The sequence below is a fragment of the Capsicum annuum genome, chromosome 4, assembly GCF_002878395.1.
Source record: "Capsicum annuum cultivar UCD-10X-F1 chromosome 4, UCD10Xv1.1, whole genome shotgun sequence".
In the NCBI taxonomy this organism is placed as follows: domain Eukaryota; kingdom Viridiplantae; phylum Streptophyta; class Magnoliopsida; order Solanales; family Solanaceae; genus Capsicum; species Capsicum annuum.
The window spans coordinates 12,746,388-12,766,946 of NC_061114.1; the positions used below are offsets into that span (position 1 = coordinate 12,746,388).

General features: G+C 35.4%; 1 pseudogene; it reads right to left on the reverse strand.

The window, feature by feature from the left end:
* The window catches only part of LOC107869116, a 51,549-nt pseudogene extending 35,214 nt beyond the window's left edge, over positions 1-16,335 (reverse strand).
* Between the last annotated feature and the right edge of the window lie 4,224 nt (positions 16,336-20,559).

The window sequence follows — 20,559 nt, forward strand, 5'->3', positions numbered from 1 at the left end:
GGGTGGTTGCCTTAAAGTAAACTTGGGGTTGTAAAATAGGCTTTAATGACATTTTGGGATTGTAGTGGAAGGTCGCAATATGCATTAGCGACTTTGTATTAAGAGTTCAAAGTAGTCATTGAAGTGGTAAGGCATGTTATGCTTAGAATGTGATCTTTAAAAGAGGTATAGAAGGTGGCATCATATGGTTTAGAATAATAGCGTGGTGTAGCATGTTATATTTTTGTGACTAAGAGTTAGGCTTCATCGCGGGGTAAGGATTAAGCTATGTTAGACATTAGTAGAAAAATTTGTCAATGCTCATATGAGAAATTTAAGTTAAATTGAATGAATATCGCATTTATAGGGAATAGTATAGTTAAGGGATATTCGGGAAGTACACTAAGCCTTAAAGTAAGAAGTTGTATTGCCAAAGGTCTGAAAATTCTATCCTAAATTAGGAGTTATATGTCTATATTCCAGACTGTAGAGTAGTGTCACAGTTGTGATTTCCTCAGTTGGATGTCTTGTGTAATCCATACCCAAGATTCGTGGCTCCCTATTAGTGTTAGAACTTCCTTAGAGAGAGTGTTGAAGAGATACTCCAATTAAGGAAGAAGGTCCAACATATTCCAATCTGCATAGTCAGTAAGTCTGTTTAACAAGCAGGTTCGCATGACCTGTTATCTCGTCTTTTCATTTATTCATGCTACCCATAATCTCAGACATGCTAATATTCCAAGATAGAGTATACCAGTAGTTGTGAGTATACCTCAGTTCATGTGTCATGCATTAGATTCAAATTCTAGATGTTCAGTTATGATTCAATTTGTAGGTGCCTAGTGCATCGCCTCAATTTTTATTTGAGTATCTTAATGAATTGAGCATTCATAGAGGGACATAGTGTCCCAAGGGGGAGATACCTCATTCAGTTGCACACATAGATTCTTATTACCAGCCTCGCACCAGTTATCATTGTGTTATAAGTCATACGTTCATGTGTTAGTCCAGTCAGATATGCGTGCATTAGAAATGTATGTTCAATTGAAATAGTTCAGCTTATCAGTGTATTTAGTCCTGCATTCATGAAAACAACTCAGTCACAGATCCATTCATCAGATATGCATGTATATTATGAGAATTCAGCTTATGATTAGCTTCAGTCATGTATTTCATGCATCAGATATGCGTGTCCGATATAAGAATTCAAAATATCAGTAGTTCCAGCCATATGGTCATGTTTCAGATTAGTGTAATTTTTTATTATAGGAGATGTCATATCCGCATTATTCTATATCTTTAAGGCTTCAACAAGTTCCTACCCATCATTCAAGGACGAATGATCCCAAGAGGGAGATAATGTAACACCCCATAAAAGTCGTGCATGGATTAGCCTTTAATAGAGTGCCCTTAGACTTAAAAACTAGAAAATTTTTCTAAGTGTAATGAGGACTTAGAGTCATTTTAGCTAACAATCTTCGGGATACAAAATTTCAACCTTCCCGACATCCGTTTTTAGAGTTTTAAGTTGCGTTATGATCGGGCAAGCTCATAGTACATCTCGGGTAAGTTTCAAATTTTTTTCGGAATGCATACGGCTGTGTTTGGATTTCAAAACAATAGCAAAACGCATAGCCTATTGCCCAGTTTTCAGCATTTCAAGGTCAACTTCAAACGATCATAACTCTCTGTATATGTCGAATTAGGGAGCCGACTATGTTTCAAATTATAGGTGTTCGAGCTAACTTTCCAACGATAATAATTTGTCTAAAATCCGACACACGAGAAATAAGTTATGGCCTTTCAAAGTGATAAGCGTCGCTGAACCAATCGCCCATGGCCACTGGAAAGCATATGCGATAGCCTAGGTGGCGCCTATGTGAACATAGGCAATGGGATTGGCAGAGCCTATGTAAGGAATTCTAGTGATTTAAACACTCCGTGTTGAAGACAAAGTGGTCTTTTTTTACCCTTACTTAGCCCTAAAACATGAGATTTAGTTCCAAGACCCCAAAATACATATTCATTCATCAAAAGTGCTCAAGATTCTCCTTAGGATTTCAAAAATAAAAACCTAAATAGTTCAAGATTTGACCATAGGTTTTCAAAGATAATTTCATATTCGGAATCACCAATCCTCAAGCTTCAACAAACATCTATTACCCTAGGAAATAGAGGTATATGGGGTTATCCTAAAATCTCATGGGAGTAGTTTTATGAACATTCATGCTTTTTAAAAGTGGGTTTTCAATCAAATGCTAATATCTTTCTTTCAATATGATTTCTAAGTCATTTTCTTTAAGTCATGGGAATTGTTTTCCTATATACTTCAATGGTTGAAACCATGCATATCTGATTTGAGATTTTCCATGGAAATTTGATAAATATGAATGATAAATTGTTTTCAAATTCCCATGATAATGTTTCGATACTCTATATTGTATTGTGATCAACAAAAGAGAGCATGAATTTGTAAGTCGGGTATGACGATAATGTTTTACATGATTATGCATATGTGGGTGTGATATTGATGACTTGCAAGTCGGGTATGAAGATACCCTTTAGTAGATGATATGTCATTGAATAAGATGAAATTTGAATGCATTGATTTTAAGTCATCTTGTGTACTTGGCTTCATATTATTCCTAAATTGGGACTATAGGTAGAATCCTGGGCTAAGTGATCTGGGGCACTAACATTGGGTCGAGACACCATGTTGTGTGATCTTGTGTCTCTTTCCCTCAGGTATACTCTAATATCGGCGGCATCCGGGGTTTAATAGTTGGTGTAAATTGTGTAGGGTATTCCACCTAGTTCAGTTGCAATTCATTGTTGTTGAGAAACTATTGCATTACACCCATGTGTTTCCAAATGATTTGATACGAAATTGCTTTATAATGGATCTCAACTATATTTTGTAAAAATATTATGTTTTGTTTTGATATCTCTGTGTGCCAGTACTTTTGTGCTAACCCCCTCCCCCCCCCCCAACCTCTCAGGTTCAGAGGCCCAGTCTAGGGGTCAAGAGAATCAGTAGATCAGTCAAACAGAGTTGCAGAGAAAAGTGGTGAGCCATCTATGTTTCGAAAGGTCTTATGTCCTGCAGTCCCTTTATCTTATATTCAGTTTGGGGATCTACTGGGGGCCTTGTCCCATTTTATATACGGTTACTTCACCCAATCATTTGTTAGAGATTTTCGTTGACAGTTGTTTAGAGGTTGATTGATGTTGGGGGAACCTTATCTCCCCGTTATCGATTCTTTTCATATTTATGACCATGTTTCCGAATTATTGTGTTTCTTCTGCATTACTTTGATCATATGAATTAAGTGCATGATTACTAGACAGATAGGGGTGTTTTGGGCCTCTTTGGTTTGAAATGCTCGTCATGGCCAGGCCCTGGTTCGGGTCGTGACACCTTAACTTGGCTACTTAGAACCCCATATACCATCTAACTAGTCTTTCTCCCCCTAGCAACTCAAAGGTACCACTAGCTACACACAACATGTAAATGCCTTAGAAAAATACTGCAACCTCATATCACCTTAGCATACTTCTACTTCATACATACAACATCATATGTCATTACAAGTCAAATAAACTTAAGTTCTTGCATACGTTGTTCAAGCCTATTAGATAGCTTCCATAAAACTAGTATCATTAACCAAGAGATAATCATGTCCTCCTTTATGGCCATTAACTGTTCAAACTTAATGTCTAGGGCTAAACATGATTTACAACCCAACCTTATGCAAAATTCTCACTTGAAAACAACAAAATAAAACATCAAAAAACAATAGTACACTAGAACATCGTAGCCACAATAATCGATAATGACCTTAAGATTTTCCTTATTATATTTCATTAATTTGCACTATTTCAACACATCAATCCTATAGTGTAGCATCAATCATCTACCAACAATGAAGAATGCATCATAATATACTTTTCCATCAAATTGGGATATTCTACCCAAATATCTCCTTTTATTAAGACACAACACACTACCAAAACACCTTCATGACATCAGTACTATGCCTCTAAATCTACTACATACCGTCTCACAAGTAGTACTGGTTTACAACTACCAAAGAAAAGAGTGTCAAGGGGGTAGAGTCACATAATAGACATGGTCAACCTTAATCTTATATTATAACCCCATACACTCTTATCTACTTATACAACTTTCTCACATTACACTTACTTACCCAAGCATATATTTAGTTTACCATCTAATTCTACATCATCCATGAGTCTATAATTATAAGCTACAGGCTAATCTAGCCATTTTCATACTTCAAGCAACCAATATTTCACCTTGACTAATAACTCCTTCTCTACCTTCTACTAAAATAACATACAAAGACGTATCACTTCATTACCAACTCAATCTCATGCAAAAAGATTCAACTATACATATATTCAACCAACACAAGAACAACAAATTGCTAGTGAATCGAAATAGGCCTCACACGGCTTCACTAGACTTTGATTTTGGTGTTTTGAACAAGAAAATTAGACAAATAACAAGGCAACTATGCTAGTGAATTGAAAAAGCCCCACAGACTGCCATACGATTCACACATTCTACTATCAACCACATTAGTTTATCGCTAAAAAGGGGTAAACCATCCTCAAACATCAATTATTCAACCAAACACATTTATCTTCAAAAAAGTCATCCTCACTTTGAGTTCTAACTTTGTGACTTCATATCACCATCTTCTTGGTCTAATCTTACTATCAATAGGTCATGACACCGGCACTTTAACTTATACTACTACTCGGGTGGAAATACAGTTCCAAAATTCTGCTACACCATATTCCTTCTTAAGCATGACATTTACAACATAAATTTTTGAAAAGGATTGAATGCCCTTAATACTGCAGGATGAAAAGCATAATCTCATCAGAATCAAAGTTCACACTACAATTAATAAACTCCGAAGAACTAAAGGACACTTCCCAAGCCCTTGCATAATTTTAAAATCTTATATGACTCAATCAGAAAGGATTATACCATTTATATTCTAAACTTCTGCATTGGAATCACTTCAATAATGGGACATATCCGAGAACATCAGAGTAAGAAAGGAATTGGGATGATTGTGATTTTCGTACGGGCAACACCATAGCATGAATTCGAGTGTGAAAGAGGAACATTCTGACTCGGTTGCATGAACTAGAACATAAAGAAAGGGAGACATTCCTAAAGGCATTGTTGCCTCCTACTTATAAGTGTGGCGCGCTACACACCCATAATTAAGACTCTACCCGACGCAATTTCGAAGACACCCTGAGACCTTGAACCATGCTCTGATACCTAGTTTGTCACGACTTGAACTAGGGTCTGGCCATAACGTACATCCCGAACAATGAAGGCCCAGAACACCCTTCTCTATCTGGTACTCATTCACAACATTCATATAATAAAAGAAGATGTGGAAAACATAATCTACTATGGAAATATGGTCAATTCTGAATTCAACATAACTATGGAAACTGTAATTCAACAATATCTAAATGATTACTGACTTAGTCAGCGGAATCTCTACTATATTTTGAAACAATACTCTCTAAAAATCTGGGACAAGTCCCCTAGTAGAACAAAACTATAGAATAATAACTAACTGTAAGACCCTAGGCCTTCTGGAATATAGAAGGCTCACCACTGCAAAATCTGTTCTGCTGTCTGAGTTATCTACATCTTGTTTGGACCCCTAGACTGAGTCTTAGAACCTGAGAGGTAGGAGGAGGGGGTCAATACAAAGACACTGGTACGCAGAGCTAATAAAAAATAATCATTTATAATCGACATATATGAGAGAAATTTAAAATAGCTCATAAATACATGATATAGTAAGCAATCAGATAGGCATTTTAAAAGACCACAAACATCATCAAAACTCTGAGAAAATATGTGTTAATTTTGCGCTAGGTAGTATACCCTACGACTCTGAAAATTCCATGGGCTATATGGAAACTACAATAATCTCGGCAGCCAAGAACCCAACCCAAGTGTTCCACAAGGGTCGGAGTCTCTGAATCTACTATGACACACGACCATCGTCAACGTACAATAATAGTCTAACCTTATCGGATCATACTATTTTAGACTAACAGTTTCGCGCCTTCTTCGGGTAGCAACCTAACCCTATTTAAGCCCCTTTTCAAGAGTCTATCAAAACATGTAGTCTCTAAAAACATACTCTAAAAACATGCTCTGAAAACATACTCTGAAAAAATCCTCTGAAAACATACTCTATTGTGGCATAAATACATGTGGTGTCTTCATACCATTCACTTGCAAGTCACATCTCCGAGCCATTATTAGTCAATCATAAATCACTATTTTTGAAACACAAGTTTTTTGGACCACCATTTCAATAATTCAATTCAAAGAAACTCTTTCTCAAACCTCATATAAACACATGCATGGAACTCATCTTTGTCAAACATTACAATAGACAAGGTGGTCATGTCAAAGTTCTAAATTCACATGCAATTCTTTATCTTTAACACAAGAACACCTTTATATAAATAAACAACCTCTCAATAATTTCAAATCATGCTCAAATGCTATAGTATTGCGAAAACATCTTTCAAATGACAAAACCATAATCTTTAATTCAATATACGAGAGGGAGTTCATAATTTATGTTCTCAAATTCCATACATATGCATATACATGTAAATCAAGTTAGGGGATAAGACCATACGGACAAAGAAACAATACAATTGAAACATTTGGAATACCAAGTCAAAGTATAGTTTTAAAAAAAAACCCTTAAAATACATGCATCAAAACCTTTAAATCATGCTTTAATATTTTCAAGCCCATGTAGTTTTAAGGATAAACCCCACATACCTCTATTTAGGAAATTAAGGGATGCTTCTTGATGCCTAGGGCTTGGGGATTCCAAATCTCCAATTTGTTTCGAAAACCAACAGTTGAATCTTGAGTTATTTGGGATTTTTGTTTGAACCCTAGGGAGAGTTCTTTGATGGATTTTGGTAAAAGTAGGTGTATTTGGTTTAATAGGGATTAAATCCAGTGTTCAAGATATTAAGGGTTTGGAAAATACCCCAAATACCCTTAATGAGATAGGTATAAAAACATAATAGGGAGCCCGATTTCTTGGGCCAACGCGACGCGCAACAATCGCGGTGGTTCACTGGAAATTGACGAATGAGAATTTGACCCACTCTTCAACGCGCCATCATTGCAGAGTTGCACTAGAAAATTTACCATCATCATTTACACCCTCTCCACGATGCCCCAAGAATAGGAATGACGGTGTTTTATGACTAGGACTTAAATTAACCATAATTCCTCCACCGAGTGTCCATTTTTCGACGAATCATATGTCGACCTAAAACTTATTCGATGATCTACGTAATGAAAAGTTGAAATCTAAGGAATTCCATAGGGGAATAATTATAAATCATTCTATATGCTAATGCAGGATAATTTAGGGACAAACTTTAGCTAAGAACAACTTTGGGACGTTACAATATCTCCGTCTTGGGAACATTCGTGCCCAAATGATGGGTAGAAATATTAAAACTTAATGGTACGGAATAATGTGGACCTGATGTGTCCTCTAAAAAAGGATATAACTGATATAAAACATTTATACTTTTATCATGAAACTGAATTCTGAGCTAACTTGACTTTTCTTGATTCAAGGAGATGATTCGTGCTGAGAGTTTAGGATTACCTTGAAATGTTCATGGTCCAATCATACATATTGAATTGAGAAGTGATAACTTATGAAAGTACGAATCATGAGGCAACAATATTTAGATCATACAAAGGTATTACACTTTCTGAGCTAAAATAGCTAAAAAAATTTTGAGATTATGTGTTGAACTCTTACAAACTGAGTCATGACTAAATTACTAAATCTGAAACATGATGATTGAACTGAACTGAGTTCCCAACATGCACGGATGGAATACATTTTCCTTTAGGACGTCATTCGCACTGGACTTTAGATAGTAGGACTGGGAGAAAAAGTGGAAAACCAGAGTAACTTGTTTGCCTGACTGTTAAACTAAATCATACTGGACACTTATACTTAACTGGAGTATCTCTTTTACATTCTCCCTAAAGAAGTTCTAGTAGCGTTAGGGAGCAAAGAATATCGGAAATGAGTTATACAAGACATCCAACTAAGGAATCCCACCTATGACACCACTCTATAGCATGGAATATAGACATATATCTTGTAAACTAGAATATAATTACCAAACCTTAGGCATTACAACTTCTTACTTTCAAGATTAGCCACACTTCTAAAATACTCTCTCAACTATACTTTCCCCTTAAACACCATGCTCATTGATTCCACTTAATTTTCTCACATGGCCGCTGATATTTCAATTTACATATGTCTAAACTAAACTAAATCCCCATATCATCTTCAATCCTAACTCAAAATCATAAGACGCACAACATAATATTGTAGTATTTGTCTAAATCTTGAATTTAGTACACCCTACATTTCACAAATCCTTATCTCCTGCATAATTCTTATTGTCACTCCAAAAATCACCTTCAACTTCATATTAGACATTCACAAACACTCAAGGCATCCATCTATATGTATACAAACATAACATTCAAGCCTATCTTCATACTCACATATGCACTTCTAAACAACCACTCATAAAACATTTCTCTCATATTCTCTAATACTTCTATCCATAACAACATCCCTGCACTATTCAGATGATATAGATAAAATATCCTCAACTAACCAAGCCATACACGAAAATTCACCTCAAAATTCTTTCAACTTATAGACTTACATAAAACAGAAGCACAACAATTTTTCCCCAAAATAACACATAAAACTTCTAACCTTGACACGTATCAAAGTCTCGGCCTCAATATTACTTCACAGTTACTGCCTTAACTCCAACATGCATACAACCATTTTTCATCACCAAGAAATGTTTACTCTTTCCCATCTAAACAAGTATTATCATCACTATCTCGACCTAAGGAAAAATGTCTCTAGAAATTAGAATATCGGGATCCAAAAAATCAAGGGAATACTAAGCATAACTTGATACCCTACTAAGGCGTGAGGAATAGATAACAATTTGCATGGACTCATTAAAGAGATCTAATCTGAGGACATAACTCATATAAATCTAAATTTTCACTGATCGTTAAGAGTACCACATGTGCACAGGAGTCATGAACTACAGGACCTGAAGTTTTTGAATTCATAACTTAGGGAAAGTGATTCTGTCTGCTGAACAAGTAGGGAACTCTTCATACTAGGATCTAGGAGAGTACATGATTCCTTATCATATGCATGAACATGAGCTATGATCATGAAGGTGAGACATAAAGCAAGAGTATGTATCGGAATAACTGAAGTAAACTGCTGAAATAAGAATAGATTGAGCTTCGTTCTTTCTCACGGCCAATTCCATAACTTACTGGCACATCTATTATCATTTGAAAACTTGACTTGGTTACTCGTTCTATCATCTCCCCCTTAGATTTAAGCCACTAATCTAAGTCTGCGAGCAACTATATATACTCTGGTATAAACTAAAATCACTTTACCCTAGAGATGGGGATATAAGAATATACATAAAACTAAACTTACCATGTAAGACGGTGACTTCATGTATAGCAACCAATGCTAATACCTCCTTCCAAGATTTAACCCTTAGGTTTCTATAGCCCCATAAGTCATCATATAATAGCTTAAACATTCATCAACTTAGATTCTCCTAACACTAAACATGGATATCTCCAAACCTTTGACAGACCATACCACTTCTGTCATAGTCTACCAACATCATGACTCCAAACCTATATCTCTCTACTATGAGAATCACGATCATATCAAAATGCGTAACATTATCTATCAAATCTCCTTAACTTGGCTATTTAGAACCCCATATACCATCTAACTAGTCTTTCTCTACCTAGCAACTCAATGGTACCACTAGCCACACACAATATGTAATAGCCTTAGAAAAATACTGCAACCTCATATCACCTTGGCATACTTCTATTTCATACATACAACATAATACTTCATTACGAGTCAAATAAACATAAGCTCTTGCATACGTTGTTCAAGCCTATTAGATCGCTTCCATAAAACTAGGATCATTATCCAAGAAATAATCACATCCACCTTCATGGACATCAACTGCTCAAACTTAATGTCTATGGCTAAACATGATTTACAACCCAACCTTACGCACAATTCTTACTTGGAAACTACGAAATAAAATATCAAGAAACAATAGTACACAAGAACACCGTAGCCACAATAATCGATCATCAACTTATGGTTTTCCTTATTATAATTCATTAACACTCACTATTTAAACACATCAAGACTATAGTCTAGAATCAATCATCTACCACCAATGAAGAATGCAACATAGTAGACTAGTCCATCAAATTGGGATATTCTACCCAAATATTTCATTTTATTGAGACACAACCTATAACCAAAACACCTTCATGACATCACTGCTATGCCTTTAAATCTACTACGTACCTTCTCACAAGTAGTACTAGTTTACAACTACCAAAGAAATGAGGGTCAACGGGGTAGAGACACATAATAGACATGGTCAATCTTAATCTTATATTATAACCCCATTCACTCTTATCTACTTATACAGCTTTCTCACATCACACTTACTTGCTCAAGCATATATTTAGACTACCTTGTAATATTACACCAACCATGAGTCTATAATTATAACCTACTGCCTAATCTAGCCATTTTCATACATCAAGCAACCAACAATTCACCTTGACTAATAACTCCTTCTCTACCTTCTACTAAACTAACACACTAGGGCGTATCACTTTATTACCAACTCAATCTCATGCGAAAAGATTAGTCTATACATATATTCAACCAACACAAGAACAACAAGTTGCTAATGAATAAAAATAGGCCATACACGGCTTCACTAGACTTTGATTTTTGTGTTTTGAACAAGAAAATGAGATAAATAACAAGGAAACTATGCACAATCTCATCGAAATCAATGTTCACAACAGAATCAATATACTCTGAAGCACTAACGAACTCTTCCCAATCCCTTGCATAATTTTAAAATCTTATATGACTCAATCAAAAAGGACTATACTATTTAAGTAAGGAATTGGGATGACTATTACTTTCGTGTGGGAGACACCATAGAATGATTAAGAGTATAAAAGAGGAACATTCTGACTCTGTTACACGAACTAGAACATGAAGAAAGAGAGACATTCCTAAATGCCTTGTAGCCTCCAGCTTATAAGTGTGGCGCACTACATACCCATAAATAAGACTCTACCCAACACGATCTTGCAGACACCATGGGACCATGAACCGTGCTCTGATACCAAGTTTGTCACGACTTGAACTAGGGTCTGGCCATAACAGACATCTCGAACAATGAAGGCCTAGAACGCCCTTCTCTATCTAGTAATCATGCACAATATTCTTATGATAAAAGAAGATGCGGAAAACATAATATTCTATGGAAACATGTTTAATTCTGAATTCAACATAATTATGGAAATTGTAATTCAACAACATCGAAATGACACCTGACTCAGTCTACGAAATCTCTACTATATCTTTAAAAAATATGGTCTGAAAATCTGGGACAAGGCCCCCAGTAGACTAAAACTGTAGAATGATAAATAACTGTAAGACATTAGGCCTTCTGGAATATAGAAGGCTCACCACTACAAAATCTATCCTACTATCTAAGTTATCTACTGTTTGTTTGGATCCCTAGACTGAGCCTCAAAACCTGAGGGGTAAGGAGAGGGGGTCAATGCAGATGTACTAGTACGCAAAGATAATCAAAAATAATCATTTATAATAAACATATATGAGAGCAATTTAAAATTGTTCATAAATACATCATATAGTAAGAAATCGCATGGTCATTTTAAAAGACTCTATAAACATCATCAAAACTCTGAGAAAATCTGTGTTACTTCTACGCTAGGTGGTATACCCTACAACTCTGAAATTCCATAGGCTATATGGAAACTGTCATTAACTCGGCAGCCATGGCCCCAACCCAAGTGTGCCGCAAGGGTCGGAGTCTCTAAATCTTCTACACCAAACGGTCGTCCCCAGTGTACTATAACAATCTACCCGTATCGATAAATATGATTTCAGGCTAAGATTTGCTTGAAGTCGCGCCTTCTTCAGGTTACCACCAAACCCTTTTCAAGCCCCTTTTTAAAAATCTATCAAAACATGCAGTCTCTGAAAACATACTCTGAAAACATGCTCTTAAAACATACTCTGTTATGCCATAAATACATATGGTATTGTCATACCATTGACTTGCAAGTCACATCTCTGAGCCTTTATTAGTCTATCATAAATCATTGTTTTCAAAACACAAGTTTTTGGGATCACCATTTCAATAATACAATTCAAAGAAAATCACTCTCAAACCTCATGTAAATACATGCAAGGAAGTCATCTTTGTCACCATGTCAATAGTACAAGGTGGTCATGTCAAAGTTCTCAATTCACATGCAATTCTTAATATTTAACACAAGAACACCTTTATATCAAGAAACACCCTCTCAATAATTTCAAATCATTCTCAAATGCTATAATATTGTGAAAAAATCTTTCAAATAACAAAACCATAATCTTTAATTTAATATACGAGAGGGAGTTCATAATTTATGATCTCAATGATCTTAAATCTCAAATTCCATACATATACGTATACATGCAAATCAATTTAGGGGATAGGACCACAAGGACAAAGCAAAACATTGAAACGTTCAGAATGCAAAGTCAAAGTATAGTTTTCAAAAAACCCCTTAAAATACATGCATCAAAACCCTAAAATCATGCTTTAAGATTTTCAACCACATGTATTTTTTAGGATAAGCCCCACGTACCTTTATTTAGGAAATAAAAGGATGATGTTGATGCCTACGGCTTGGGGATTCCAAATCTCCAATTTGTTTTAAAAACCCACGATTGAATCTTGAGTTATTTGGGATTCTTTTTTGAATCCCTAGGGAGAGTTCTTTGATGGATTTTGGTGAGAGTAGGTGTATTTTGCTGTAATAGGGATTAAATCCCATGTTCAAGATGTTAAGGGGTTCGAAAATACCCCAAATACCCTTGATGAGATCGGTATAAAAATTTAACTGGGAGCCCGATTTCATGGGCCACCGTGACGTGCCACAATCGCGGTGGTTCAATGGAAAGTGGCGAATGGGAATTTGGCACACTCCGCGATGCGCCACCATCCCGGAGTTTCACTGGAAAATTGACCATCATCATTTACACCCTCTCCACGATGTGCCAAGGATAGGAATGACGGTATTTTTCGACTAGGATTTAAATTAACCATAACTCCTCCACCGAGTGTCCATTTTGGACTAATCCTATGTCGACGGAAAACTTATTAGATCATCTAAGTAATGAAATGTTGAAATCTAAGGAATTCCACAGGGAAATAAGTATAAATAATTCTAGAAGCCAATGCTTGATACTTTAGGGACAAAATTTAGCTAATAAAAACTTCGGGGCATTACACATATCTCTTACAATGACACAAGAGGGGAGGCCACCACTCAAGCACCAATGTTTTCAAGCAATACTCAATAACTAGTGAATCCACACTAGTACTTGACCTAGTGTTTGGTGGGCACTCCTCCAGCTAGAGAGAGAAATTGTTACAATTGTTCTACACGCATAATATCATCAAAAACTAATGATTGGAAACCCAAATATTCCCCTTATATAGTACATTACAATTAGAAGCTAAAAATGACCAAAAGCCCCTTAAGTGTGAGGCTCACATCAAGTGTAACTCAAGTGTAGTGTTTGAACAGTTTTGGTGCATAATTAGGTCCTCTTAGGCTCTTTAATTTAACACACCATGTCTTGGATCCAACACTCACTCTCATAAGTCCATATCCGCGATTATTCTTGTATCAATCTTGAATTCTTGTAGATTGAATGGCCTGCATCATTTGTCCTGCATTTTAACTTTCAGTACTGCATACTGCATTTGAACTTGAACCAACTCTTTTCTTAAACTTGAAATCAGCAGGGTAACCAACTACTTTCCAGTAATTTTCTCTGGTGTGACCCCTGATTTTGCAGATATCACAGTATAGTGTTTGATTTCTTTTATGTTTTTTGTGTTATTGTCCTCCTCCGATGAATGTTGACTCATTTCCTATAGAATAAGGATTGTTTCCTCGTGAGAACATAGCTAACTCATACCCAGTTGAAGTGAGATTAGAACAAAGAATACCAGCAATAGCTCTTACAGCTTTTTGACTCTCATCACTGTTCACCATAACATATTCTTGATTAATTTTTGGGAGAGGATTCATCAACAAGATTTGACTCCTTGCTTGACCATATGATTCATTTAATCTCATCAAGAATTGAATTAGTTTAAGTTTCTGAAGATGAGCCGCATAATCTTTTGAGGTTTCACAACTGCATTCAGGGATAGGGACTAATGCCTCAAACTCTTCCCGCAGATCATTTAATAATGACTAATAGAGAGATACTGAAGTCATTCCTTGAGATAGGGTAGCAATTTCTTTATAAAGGTTGAAGAATGTTCTTGAGCCAGCAACCTTATTGAACCTTTCACAAAGATCACTCCACACAGCCTGTGCACTGGTGGCATACATAATTCCTCAAAGTAGACTCTTAGCTACAACATTCATGATCCAAGATAGGACAATTGCATTCACTCATTCCCAGTGATTCCCATTTCTGGAGGAAATTTATCTTTAGAACAAGAACCATCTACCATTCCTAACTTGTTCCTCCCTAACGATGATAATCTCATAGATCTAAACCACATTGAGAAGTTTTCAATTAAAGTTAGTTGAAATGAAATAATCTGCAAGCCACTTACATCAGATGGATGCAAAAAAAAAAAAAAAAGGATGATTGTAGTCAATCCCAACAGAATTATGTGCTCTAGTTACTCCAATTGTAGAGATTGCGGATTCCTCAACATTTGCACCATTGTTAGAGGGAATCACCATGGTGTGGAACTCAGTAGATTGCAGAAAAAATAGCATAATTAGATCGATGCTATGATACCATGAACTTAATCAGATTTCATCCATGAAGAACTCTGTAATCTGTTAATGCAGAGGAAGAAGAGAAAAGAAGAAGAAAGAAGAAACTCTAGAGAAGAGAAGAGAGAACTTGTTTACTGATTGAATCTTATTGTTCTGTATGTACATTCATTAAATAGTATATATATATAGAGTTATATGGAAGGATCTAGAAGTTAACAACTTAACTAACTCATAACAACTTAACTTCATAGAGTTAGTTAGTCGACTAACTTCCTGAAACAGTGAACTAAATTCGTAAACAGTTATTATTGCTTCATTGGTTTCACACATTTGTGATTAGCTCAATCTCCTTCTTTCTACATCATTATACATTGCTGATAGAATATCTTAAAACTACTAATTTAATCTACTTCCTCAAGTCTTGAGACAATAGTGGATGCTGAATTTTGTGTCGTGAATCTAGAATCCTATCTACAGTTCTTATCTTTCTCGAACAAGCTAGAGAGATCAAAAGCAGGAGAAAGAGAAATGATATCAAAAGCATTAAGAAAAGCAGGGTTCATTGTTGATGGAGTTTGCTCTTTGAGTCCTGAAGAACTTTCTGCATCTGAATCATCCACAGTATTGAAAATACTACGAGGCGATTTGTCCTGTTCTTGATCCAAAATTGGTGGTTTATCAATTTGTTTGAATCCTTTCTTGAACCAATTATTTTTCATCAGCTTATCTAATGTTATTCTTCAAAATGGATTTGGATAAAGAATTCTTGAAAGAAGTTTTTCACTTCAGAAGGGAACCCATTAAATTTACATCATGGAATGGAAGATAACCAGCTAACAAGTCTAACAAAATGACCCCACATGACCAAATATCCGCCTTTTTTCCATCATACCCTGTCTTATTTTAAGACCTCTGGCGCGACGTATGCTGGAGTTCCACATGTCGTGTGTAGGAGTTCGTCTTGTCTTTTCGTCTCGTAAAGAGAACTCTGGCAAAAATCGGAAACCTTTAAGTTTCCAGTTTCATCCAGGATTATATTTTCAGGTTTCAGTTCGCGATGATAGACACCTCGGCTATGACATAAATCAACTGTTGCGGTTAATTGTTGGAAGTATTTTTGTGCCGCGGATTCCCTAAAGCTCCCATTAAAAGTTATTCCTTGGCCTATGTGTAGTCTCAGTGTTTGGACCCACATGTTGTGTTGATCCTTCTTTACTTCTCAATTAAAGATGGCAATTTTCCACTAGTTGATTGGAGGATTTATATAGCTGAGTCCAACAAGGTTGCTTAAACAATCTGCCCCGTCTAAGTTGGACCTATCAGAATTATATTTTAGCTACGCTGAGAATGTCTGTACATTGCTAAATATATAGAAATAATACGACTGTGTGGAACTTGAGGGATACTCTGTGTGAAATTTAGAGTTTCTCTAGTTTTACAGAATGACCTATTTTTCTTAAATTTCAAATATTCTTTGGTATAATAAAATTATTCGGAATAGAGCGGAATGGAGATAGAAGATTCATTCGAGGCAGGTTTGTAATTTCTAATGCATGCAGTTATATGTAAACTATAATGCCTTTTTTGTGGTTTGAACTCGTGGACTATTGCATTCTCCTTTTCAACAATGTGAGACACACTCCACAAGAATGTCAAGAAAATTTGAATTCTTGATGTTCCCACACAAGCAAAACACACATTTGCCTCCACACTTTGGTATGTGCCGGAACGGAGGTAGAAGGTTGTCTGCAAGTTCGACTGAACTCAATAGAATTAGTCAAAATTAAATAGTTTTATTAAAAATATTCTCTAAATATGTAGAAAAAATTAACTCAGAACCAGGCTATCAATGCCTAACACGTCACTATTTTTGAATTTTAACCCATAAAATTCATGTTCTGACTCTCCGCATCTCAAGGTTCAGTGTTACATTTTTATTGGCAGCTTTACTTGCTTTCCGATAAATTTTTGTAAAACATGTAGACGACACAATCACCGTTTGCAAGACTGTTTACGCGGCTCGAACCCGTAATCTCCTGATCACATGGAAGAACCTTTACCAGTTACGCCAATAAGTTGGTTTAATTCTTCTATTCTATCAGCTTAGTATTTGGAGCCACCAAATAGCATGTTTTGTTCATGTTCACTATTTGGCCAGAGAAGTGTTAATATCATAAGAGCTAGAGAGTTGCCTTTACCTAGAAAAACAATTAGTATAATTAGCATAGTATAAATAATTTAGTGAAAATAGTTAATGAAATTATTCCCCGTTACCGAAAGTAATTCACTGGACAAAACCATCTAGGAAGGCTCCCATTGCCTGTGATAAATCCACTAGAGCCAAGTGGATTAAACTTTATTAATACTAAGAAGACACTATAGTATTAAGTTACTAATGTGGCATTACTTTTGACAAACAATTCTAGAAGCACACAGAAAATAAAGCATGACTTGGTTGACTTGCCAAGTCATTGGATGATTAGAGGAATTTTTCCACCGTATTTATAATTCTGATTGGGATCTGAAAGACTTGGTTGATTTGGTGGTATTCGTATTGATATGACCCAAAATTTGATGGTCTATTCAGCGAATCAACCTTCATGCTTTTCATATTCATATCCTCCGATTCAAATATTTAATTTAAAACTTATCTATATAAATTCAACTATTTTATTTCATGAGACTTCTCCTCATACTTATCTTGTTCATTCAATACTTAAAGTAGCAAAACACTTATATTTTTATTGTATGATTTATTCTTTAGTTTGACTTGATGAAGAAGGCTCTTGAATTTTGATTCATTATGCGAGATGGTGCCGACAAGAGCTTAAACAACCATGTACTGATTTTGTATTTCTTTTTCCATTTATATTGTTATGAATAAAGTCTTAAGAAGGATGTGTATATTGTATTTTTCTTTCTCTGCTTTTTTTGTTTTTGTTTTTGTGTGTGTGTTTCTATCTATTACACTTCTTTAATTTAATTTTCTTTGAATTTCCGCAGAAAGTCTGTATTTTTATTTGGGATCAAATTAGTTATTTGTGACTTTTTTGAAAATTTGCTAACTACTAATCAAGATTCAAAATTTACAGTTCATTGCTTAAAATTAAGAATTAATTTTAAACATTTAAATACACCCCGAATTCTTTCTTCTTGCCATACTTATAAAGATTTAATTGTAATTGCTGCATTTTATTACTCATTATACACCTATCTTAATAGAAATTTAATCATTTTAACGGATCTATAAAATTTTACGTGGAACACACGAGTTCAGAAGCTAGTAAATTAATAAATGTAGCACTACTTTTCACCACACAATTCTAGAGAAAATAAAGCAAGAGACTTGGTTGCCTTGCACAAGTCTTTGGCTGATTTGGGGAATTTTGCACCATATTTACAAGTCATTGTGGTATTAGTATTGATATGACATGTTGAATAAATCCTGAAGACCAAAAGGGAGACCTCATTGCTATGTTAAGTCTCAAAACCATAGGTTATTAACCATACTATTTTCTTACTAATATTTGTACTTATGGAGAAAGCCATCAGTTCTTTCCTCTTAATAATACTCTTGTTGCTTCACTATGTTATGGCTAGTTCAGCCATAACCCAAACCAACACTACTATTGATCAATTAGCTCTTCTGTCCTTAAAATTTCAAATCATTTCTGACTCCTCTCACTTCTTGATGAAAACTGGTCTCCCGCTACGTCAGTTTGTCATTGGGTTTGAGTCACTTGTGGTTATCGTCACCAACGAGTGAAGTCCTTGAATTATTATGACATGGCTCTTACAAGAAGGATTGCCCGTGATTTTGGAAACCTCCCATTTATTGTTTCTCTAGACTTTGGATGTAACAATTCCCGTGGAAATTTGCCTCAAGAAATGGCACGGTTGCTTAAATAAGCCTAGCTACCAAGTATATATAGTTTAGCTAAATATTACATAATTAAGATGCAAAAGTGACCGAAAACATACTTGATTTGTGCATGATTCTTTTTTCAGAAATGCTAGATGGTTGCAGTAAATCTCACAGTTTCCTCTTAATATTATTGTTGCAAAAGGGGGAACATGTAAATTGAATAAATAAAGCCAAATTATTCCTCTTTAAAATGAACTTAAAACTTTTTAGAGGATTTAATTATATGAATACAGATAGGCAATACTCTTTAAATAGTTGTCATACCATTATTTTCACATCTTCTACTCACTATCTCTTTAAATACAGTTAAGCAAGTAATATAAATGGATAGTATAAGAAAATATCCTGATTTGAGCGGAATTGATTTTGTTTGTTCCTACACTTCAGAAAGGATCCATTACTTTCAATGCATCCATTGGATTCCCCATTCTGCTCTTCACTATGTTTCCTCTCGGAAACCGACACCTTGTCACAGCCATACCGAGCCCGTAAATTTAACAATGAACAGTGTTAAGTCCTTAGTTTTGATGATTGATAAATTCATAGTTTGGGATCTGTTCACTGAAGTTTTTGTGATGACAAAATCTACTACTCATTAGGGAATAGGTTATGCTCACCTGTCGGTGTAATAGTCAAACTGTCGTAGCTGACACATAGTATAAAAGTTGGTGAAAAGCTGTTGCCACCTTTTTCCTTCAACAAATGGGATCTCTCCTAGATTTTCTTTTGTCATAGTATATATTGCTCATATTTCTTAACAAGAAAACAATAACATCCATATACTTACAACTAAATATCTTTCCGAAGTTATGATTCAAAGGCTGCAGTTGCATCTGGGAACCTATTGCTCATCGAGTTGTATCTTTATTTCCTTATTGTAATTCAGTCTTTTTATTTTTTCTTAAAAGTTTGCCTACAGTAGTTTATTATTGAATTAATTGTTGTGGCATAACCTTTGTTTGTAATCATCTAGAGCTAGGTGATTGTCCAAGCTAGAGTTGAAAGGAAATTCTGCAATGAGCGGAGGAAACATTGTAGAAGATGACCATAACAACTCAAAAAAATGAAAGAAAGACGAACAAGAGAGCAATCAACCTAAGAATAAATTCAAGGAAAAATGGTTTAATTGTGGCAATATTGGCCATAAGTCAACAGATTGTCGTGCCCCAAAGAAAGACAAAAATAAGAACCAAGCAAATATGGCTGAATCCAAGAATGAAATAGATGATCTGTGTGACATGCTGTCTAAATGCAACTTGGTGGGAAATCCTCAATAATGGTGGATGGATTTCGGTGCCACCCGCCACGTCTGTGCAAATAAGGAGTTGTTTGCTATATTTGCTCTCGCTCAAGGCAAATAGAAGATCTATATGGGAAGTTAACACCATCTCGTGGTGGGAAAAATTTTTTTATAACTTTTATTGACGATTGCACTAGATACTGTTATTTCTATTTGCTAAACAGTAAAGATGAAGAAATAGCTGAGTTTAGGCAATATAAAAAAGTACTTAAAAATCACTTAGAGAAAAAGATAGAAACGATAAGAAGTGATAGGGGCGGAGAA